This window comes from Hyaena hyaena, unplaced genomic scaffold (assembly GCF_003009895.1).
Source record: "Hyaena hyaena isolate Hyena2069 unplaced genomic scaffold, ASM300989v1 scaffold_37, whole genome shotgun sequence".
Lineage (NCBI taxonomy): Eukaryota > Metazoa > Chordata > Mammalia > Carnivora > Hyaenidae > Hyaena > Hyaena hyaena.
Genome location: NW_024080669.1, coordinates 917,461 through 925,437, shown reverse-complemented (window position 1 = coordinate 925,437; position 7,977 = coordinate 917,461). Strand labels below are relative to the sequence as shown.

General features: G+C 49.8%; 1 long non-coding RNA gene across 4 annotated transcripts; it reads right to left on the bottom strand.

Annotated features, from left to right (window-relative positions):
• Positions 1 to 209: 209 nt before the first annotated feature.
• LOC120230021 lies at positions 210 to 5,328 on the bottom strand. 4 transcript variants are annotated; one of them, XR_005527900.1, is made up of 3 exons: positions 5,240 to 5,328; positions 3,662 to 3,789; positions 210 to 952 (listed from the first exon to the last, which is right to left on the bottom strand). It is a non-coding gene; the product is annotated as an uncharacterized LOC120230021 (long non-coding RNA). The 4 variants fall into 4 exon arrangements; XR_005527899.1 differs by lacking the exon at positions 5,240 to 5,328 and adding an exon at positions 3,943 to 4,024; XR_005527901.1 differs by lacking the exon at positions 5,240 to 5,328 and having other exon boundaries at positions 210 to 581; positions 822 to 952; positions 3,662 to 3,878.
• Positions 5,329 to 7,977: the final 2,649 nt, after the last annotated feature.

Sequence of the window (7,977 nt, the reverse complement as noted above, 5' to 3'; positions counted from 1 at the left end):
ATGTGTCATGCTGTGTCTTCCTCTCCTGAGACTTAGTAACATGCTGTGAAGAAAAGTTACTTGATGCTCTGGACAAGAGCATTGCTGTGTTTCCCAGAGTCATATTTCAGAGCAGGGTGGCCCTGAGAGATCACCTGGTCCAGTCTCATCGTTCTTCACAGCAGAAGCTTGAAGCCAGAGCCAGTAAAAACTACAAGGATACCTCAACATCATAGCCATTGTCAAATTTAATTATCGGAAAAAAATACTGTGAAGTAAATTTTACTCTCCCCATATTACAGAGAAAACTGGGGTCTTACAGACTTGCCCAAAGTCACACTGCTTCTAAGTGACAGAGCCGTGACAAAATACAGGTTCCGGTACATCCTGAAACCAGTGACTTTTTCACTGTGTCATGTTGATCACACAGCCAATTAGTGGCAGAAGATTCAAGCACTTTGATGCATATGACAAATCCATGAGCTCCTGGAATGGAAGATAAGCCAAACTGACAAAGAGAACAAGACATTCCATCCTTAAGCTGAGTCTTCCAGAAGCCAAATTTCATTTTGATTGGTGCCGTCAGACAGCAGTCCTAGTCACTGAAATGAAAATCAATCAAAGCAGTTTCGAGACTGAACAGACTGATCGGTATAAAGGACCTGATGGGTGCAGGTCCCACAGTTCATCCGGGCCGAGTTAAAGCCTTGAGTGATGTCAGGATTAGATCTGCGTGCCCCGCACTGACAGCCTCACAGGACTGAATCCCACCAGCAGCGTGCTACGGCCCAGCTCCCCAGCTGCCCAAGGGAGCGCTGGGCATGTCGGTCCTTCAGCCTTACCCTCAACTGCAATGGGAAAACCGAGGCTCAGGATTTTGCTCCTATCGACTCTGCGGCCAAGGGCAGAGCTGGCTTCGGTGGGCTTGGAGGGTCCAAGCAGGCTCAGAATTTATGCCCAGGAACAAGGAAACCTAACCAAAGGAGGTGAGGCTCAGAGTCAGCCAATCCACCTACCAACCATCCACCCCACAGGTATGTGCCCAGCAGAGGGGAGCCCAACAGAGAGGTGGCCAGTAGCCAAGCCCTGAAGCATCCCCATCACAGAAACGGGTCTGAGACCCTCTTGCCCCCCCATCCCAGTTGCTCAGTTCCGGGAAAACGACACAGATCAGATGTGAGCTCTCCTCGCTCTCATACCTACATCTTTTCATCGGTCTTTTTCATAGAACTGATTCGCTGTGCTGTGAATTAATTTTCTGTATCATCTTCTACTGCCTCTGTTAGAGGCTGAGAGAGTCGGTATCAGGGTGCTATTATGTACAAATAGATATATGAATGGCCAATAAGTACATGAAAAGATGTTTAACATCATTAGTCATCAGGGAAATGCAAATTAAAACCACAATTAGAAGCCACTACACACTCATTAAAATGGCTGGAATCTGAAAGAATGAAATGCTGAGTGGTGCAAGGATACGGAACACTACTCGTGCACCGTACAGCCTGTGAAGTGGCTTCTCGTCCCTTGCCGGTGGGCATGTAAAACAGTACAACACCTGTGTTGGGAAAATTAGGCAGTGTCTTAAAAACGGTAAAGATACATTTACCTACATACTAGACCCAACATACTCTAGACCCAACATACACTGAGCCCAGTGTACACCAGACTTCCAACAACCCCACTTCTAGATACTTGCCCAAGAGAAATGAAAACATACGTCTACACAAAGACCCACACCTAGACATTCGTGGCAGCTTGATCTGTAATTCCAAAAACTAGACACAGCCCAAATATCTATCAACAGAAGAAGAGAGAAACAAACCATAGTGTAGCTGTACAGTCAGTGGAATATTGCTCAGGAAGAAGGAAAGGAATGAACTGATCGTATATGCAACACAATGCATGCATTTCAAAAAAAAAACAAAAAACTGTGCTGAGTGAAATAAGGCCGATAAAAAGAGTACACAGTGTATGCTTCCATTTGTATGAAACTCCAGAAGACAGAAATCTAATTTATGGTGACAAGAAAGCAATTCCGTGATTGCCGGGGACTGGCAGCGGTGGGAGATATGACAAGTAGGAGCACAGGGGACCTTTGGGATGGCGGAAATGCTCAGATCATGACTATAATGGTGCTTCACAGGAGGGTATGCACTGGTCAAGACACGCTGAGCTCTACGCACTCAAAACAGGTCTATAAATTATACCTCAGTGAAGCTGGGGGAAGGCTATGTACAAGATTATTATGAACAACCTTAATTTGGGATTTCAATAACACCTTGAAGTTGATAACGTTTAAATCTAACCCAAACTTAGAATAAAAGAACAAATGTCAAACACATACACAGATGTTATTATTGGTAGACTCTGTCCTGGGGACCCAGGAATACCTTGAAGGTTGCCCCAGGGAGAGTCCTTAAAGAGATGAAATACGAACAAAGGAGGAATGCAAGGTAAAGAAATGTTTTATTATCAGCCACAGCTTTGCCCCCAAACTCCACTACAGAACCCTAGTAAGCTAACCTGGCCCACGTGCAAGTGTCCATTTGCAGGGCCAGGTGGCCTTGAATGGCATAAAACCACATAGGCCCCACCTTGCTCCCATTGTTCAAATCCAAGTCTCTGAATCTGCCCGGCCCATGTAAGCCACACCCACCAGCACCAGAGGGAAAGGAGCCAGAGATGCGCATTCACCCACTCAGGTTTATTTCATTCCCTAAAGCATCACCCACCAGCACATACAGTCCAATCCCTGGCCAGCACATCCTTAGTCAAAGCAGGGCTCACAAATTCAAATTCCTATAGGGGCCCACAGGTAAGGCACAGAAATGGGTAACTAACTGTGAGAAAAGAAGGGTGTGGGGGGGAACTGAGCATGAAGGCTCCTTAGGATTCTCTCTCTCCCTCTGCCTCTGCCCCTCCCCTGCTTGCTCTCACTTTCTCTCTCTCTGAACTAGAAAAAGAAAATTTAATAAAAGTAAATAAATATTGGCAACAAGTTTTTAAAATTTTAAGCATGGCATGAGCCACACAAAACACATGCTCAGTCCAAAGCAATGAAGAACCACGGGGTTGTGATACTGCCCTAGAGGCCACCATGGGGGCGTCAAGGGCTATATTCGCCCCTGAAAAGATTGCATGTAAACTGCCTGTCAAGACATAAACCCCCTATTCAACATTTCCAGCAAGTTGTTTTCCAGCACATTCTTAAAACCTCCAGTGACTGAGAGACTGACCATCCATCACAGGATGGGTCACTTTATCCTCTACCCCCTCAGCTGGCTCTGACCTTTCCTCCAGGACTCAGCCAAGATGCTACCTACTCCAGGGAGCTTCACCGGATCCCCATACCTAGACCGGATCCACTTTATGTTTGCTCCCGTGATCCTCTAGACTTCCCCATCTCAATACTTTCCATACTGCATTACCTGTCTGTCTGGCACTAGACTCTGACCTCCCGGGATGGGGGGAGCGGGGTAGCCGGGAAAGAGGGTGTGTATACAGTGATTAACACATACAGTAGGTGTTATCAGCTAGCCTTTTCTGATTGCAAGTGATAAAAACCTATCAGGTTCACGTAAGTGAAAAGGAAATGTATTCTCCATGTTAAGTGGCCAGGAAGGCATCAGGCTGGACTCAGACATAACTGAATCAGGGGTTCATACAATGACAGCCATACCTGATCTTGCTCCACCTCCAGCTCCACTTTTCTCTGCACACTGACCTCTGTCTCAGCATCCATGTGGGAGCAAGATGGTGGTCACAGGGGGATGACCCGAAGTGTCTATGTGTATCATTATTATCCACCTCATATGGATGAGAGAACAGTAGCATTTACGTTATTAAGTAACTTGCTCTTATCATTCAGCTATGAAGTGAAGGGGGGCGGGGACAAAGAAAGCAGTCTGTCCCCAGAACCCATGCTGTAGACACCATGTAATCCCACCCCACAAGATGTACCTTTTTCTTGGTCACTTCCAGATGTGGCCTCTTACGGGCAGGTAACCCTTGTCTGATACATTTAGAGAGACATCCCCTCTCTGCCCCCTACGATGTCAACAGTATATAATGGAGAGAACAGAGTAAGTGCACTAAGCAAGAGAATGGGAAACAACATATACAGAGGGTACTGACCCATAGTACACGCCACTCTCAGCACCGGATGGGCAGCAAAGTTCTTTCTCCTTCAGTGTGCTTTCTGAGCAATATCCCTCGGCCGCTGCCTTCCATGGCTGTGTTTGAGATGGACACCGGGGAAGAGGTAGCCTCTAGAAAGGAGCTCTCCACTTAACGAGGTAGTGGGGACCTGAGGACTGCCTTAGATGATGGCATCCTTGCATAGATTATTTGATAGATTGGGTGTTTCTCTTATAGAATAATTCTCTTGGGTCTTTAATAGGCTGTTGGTGTTTGCTTCGGGACTGGTCCAGGGGTTAGGACCTGAGGCCAGAGCTCTTGCTGCGGCATAGTCCTTCAATGTGCAACCTGGCCAGGGCTCTGCCGTCCCCCTAGCCAACAGCCTCCCAGGCCTCCATCCTGGACTCCACCTTCCTAAGGTCATTGCAAACAATGGCCTTGGAGTGGGAGGGGATTATTTTGCTCCTTATCCCCTTGCATGTCTTTCAAGGAGCAGGGGTTCATCACAGGAGGTGACTGGGAAGGGTCAAAGGGACCAACGTGTTCCCAGGTCTCAATCTGATTTCTGCGGTTTCCCACTTTCCTGCCCTGATTCCCACTAACTTGGGGTTTGGGAAAGATAACTGAGCTTTCCAACCCTGCAGGCCTCCATGTTTTCTGGATTCTCAGCTGTTTTGGACTTCAGGTCCCAGACAGAAAGCGGCTCTTTTCGTCAAGCCTCATGGAAAAGCCCTCTGCTCTTACGCAGGCCAGGTTCAACCTAAGCTGTGTCATTCCCCAAGCGTGACTTCCTGAAGGCCACTTCTGTACAAGGCTCCCTCCCTTCAGCCCGGGGTGCAGCGTCTTCACTGCCCCGCCACGCAGGCTGGTCTGCCACTTGGACATTCCCACTCCTGGAACTAACATCTGTACCAGTTTTGTTCAAAAGTAACCAAAGAAACAAAACTATCTTTAGTGAAAAGCGAGGTGCTGGCCCGTTGATCCGGACATCCGGGGTCTGGCTCCAGGCACAGTGGGCTTGAGGGCCGCACACAACGTCTCCAGGACACGGGCTCCCTGCTCCATACGTTTTGTCTCGGGTTCCCATGTTGCCCCTAGTTGCCCAGACCTTTGTCCTCACCAATTAATGTCCGGCGCGTTAAAGTTAGCATTTTTCTCCTCCAATAGCCAAACAAACCCACCCGGGGCCACTCTCACCGGACCAAGCTTCTCAGCATCGGTTGTGGAACTGATCACAATGCCCTGGAGCTGCAGTGCTCTGATTGGCCAGTTCCTGGTCACATGACTGCCTCTGGAGGTGGAGTCACCCTTCCCTGAAAGGAAAGGAATGAGGAAGAAGGGCGTTTCTTCACAGAGAAAATGGCGTGTAGCTGCCTCCTACAGGGCGAGTGGAGGCTTGGTGACCAAAACAGGAGTCCTACAACTGATGGCCAATAAAAACTTATCCTAAATAAATAAATAAATAAATAAATAAAAACTTAGAATGAACACACAGGGGCTCACCCTCTGAGGAGTGGGAAAGTATTCTGGAAGTACATGAAGGCTCTTTTTTCGTCCTTACTCAAGGAAGTCTGAGCCTGCAAAAACGGTGTGTTCTGAGAACATGTTGACGCCAATAGGGACGCCTGGGGGGCTCAGTCGGTTGGTTAGGCTTCTGCCTTTGGCTTCGGTCATGATCTTGCCGCTCAGAAGTTGGAGCCCCTCGTCTGGCTCTGTGCTGACAGCTTAGGGCCTGAAGCCTGCTTGGGATTCTGTGGTTCCCTCTCTTTCTCTCTTCTGCACCTCTCCCCCCACCTCAAAAATAAATACAAACATAAAAAAAAAATACATTAATTGTGAATTCCCGATGTTCTAGAGTGGCAGATTCTCTCTGGATTATCCAGATCATGTGTTTAAGCCTCAGCGAGGGCCCTCTGGCATTGCAGGGCTCCACACAGAACCCATGAAGCCAGATGAGATTACTCTGAAGTTTCCTTCATTCGACACGGCCTTGCCCCATTGCTCTGGACTGAACTGTATCTTCCCCAAATTCATAGGTTGGAGCCCTAGCCCCCAATGTGACTATATTTGGACATAAGACCTTTAGGGATATAACTGGGGTTAAATAAGTCATAAGATAGGGCCCTGGTACAACAGGATTCTTGTTCTTATCAGAAGAGGAAGAGGGACCACAGCCTTCACACACACACACCAAGGAAAGGCTGTGTCAGCCGACAGCAAGAAGGTGACCATCTGCAGGCCACAAAGTGGCTCTGACCAGGAATGGAACCCTCCCAGCACCTTAATCTCAGACTCCCCCCACCTCCAGAACCACGAGAAATAACATCCATTGTTGGAGCCACTCGGTCTATGGTATTTTGTTGTAGCCATATTCCAGCCCTCACACAGCATGAACTCAGGGAACGTAAGCTCATTTTAATGCCTGTCCAAGCCAAGCAGACATAGGAAAGCAAATGTGGCTTTGGTAGGAGGAGGCAGGGAGTGGGGCTGGAGTGGGAGGTCATTAAATACTCCAGAGCCAGACCTGGGTCTTCGGATGTGCACATGTGGCTGCGCTTACCAGCCTCGCTGTCTCCGGCCACTGGCGGGGATCCTCAGGACCGTCGCAGCGGGGCCACCACGCTATCCACCCCGATATAAGCTAGAAAGGGTGTGGGCTCACTGCCACTATCCACGAGCCTCTTCTGAACGCTAAGCTGGACTCCCTAGAAGCAGATCCTGAGAAAAGGAAACACGTGCAAGGTATTTGTTAGAGGAACGCTACCTGGGGAAGCCAATCAGGTATGGGCGCCATTAGTTAGCACAGGGAAGGGTGTGCTTTCAAGCCAAGTCCCTACCTCAGCTTGATCCCATGGAAAGCTCTGGAATGTAAATGACACTGTAGAGTTTTTTTCCCCAAGCTGAGGCAAAGGTACCGGGCTTCTGTGCCACCTGGAGGTGGCGGGTGAGGGTGAGGTTGCCTCGCACTCACATCCAGGTTGCGGGGTGAGGGGAGCCCCAGGAGCCCCCAGCCGAAGGCTGCCTGTGCAAGTTGTGAGCCGCAGGGCACTCAGGCAGGGGCCTGGATACACAGAAGCATGAGAGGGACACGAGGGGCCCTAGGCAGGGCACCAGCCGTGTCCACGACAAATGCAAAAGCACAAAGATGTTGTTAGTGCACCTGCCCAACTCCCACGGGAGCAGGCACCTCTAGTCCTCCGGGGTCCTAACTCTGAGGTGCCCTTCCACCCGCTCCGCCTGGCTCCCAGCCGGCTGTGTGGTCTCCCCTTCCTTCCATCTCTGCAGACTGCTCCAGACGGGCCATGAGGTGGCTTGCTGGAAACTGCCCGTCCGCCGCCAGCCCAGGGCCCCCAGCGGCGAGCAGGACACAGAGCCCTGACTTCCCCCACATGTGCTGCTCTGCCGGGGCTTTCCTCTCAACAGATGGATGATGGCAAGTTCACTTTCTGTATCAGTCACGTCACAGATCATTAAGCATATTGACAGAGAGAGGAGGCAGCCCGCGTGCTCGCAAAGGGGTGGGTGTTTTTCCGCTGCTGAGATGGGAGGGCCTCTTCTGCCCTGTTCTCGGTCATCAGGAGAACTGCCTCCCTCCACGGCCCAAGGCCAGTGGCCCTGCCTGGCTCCCTAGGTCCACAGGGTGGGCAGGGTTTATGGCAATATATCTAGGTCACTATAAGGACCCTTCCACAGGCCACCGCTTTGTTCAGGGCTCTTCAGAAGCCAGAGACAGGAGGGGCTACCAAAGGGCAGTCCATCTCTGAATTCGTCCAATAGCAAAAGGTGACCTAATATGTACTCAGGGCCTCAACCTCTATAGACAGAGACCCACACCTCCAAGGAGCCCACGGGTTACCC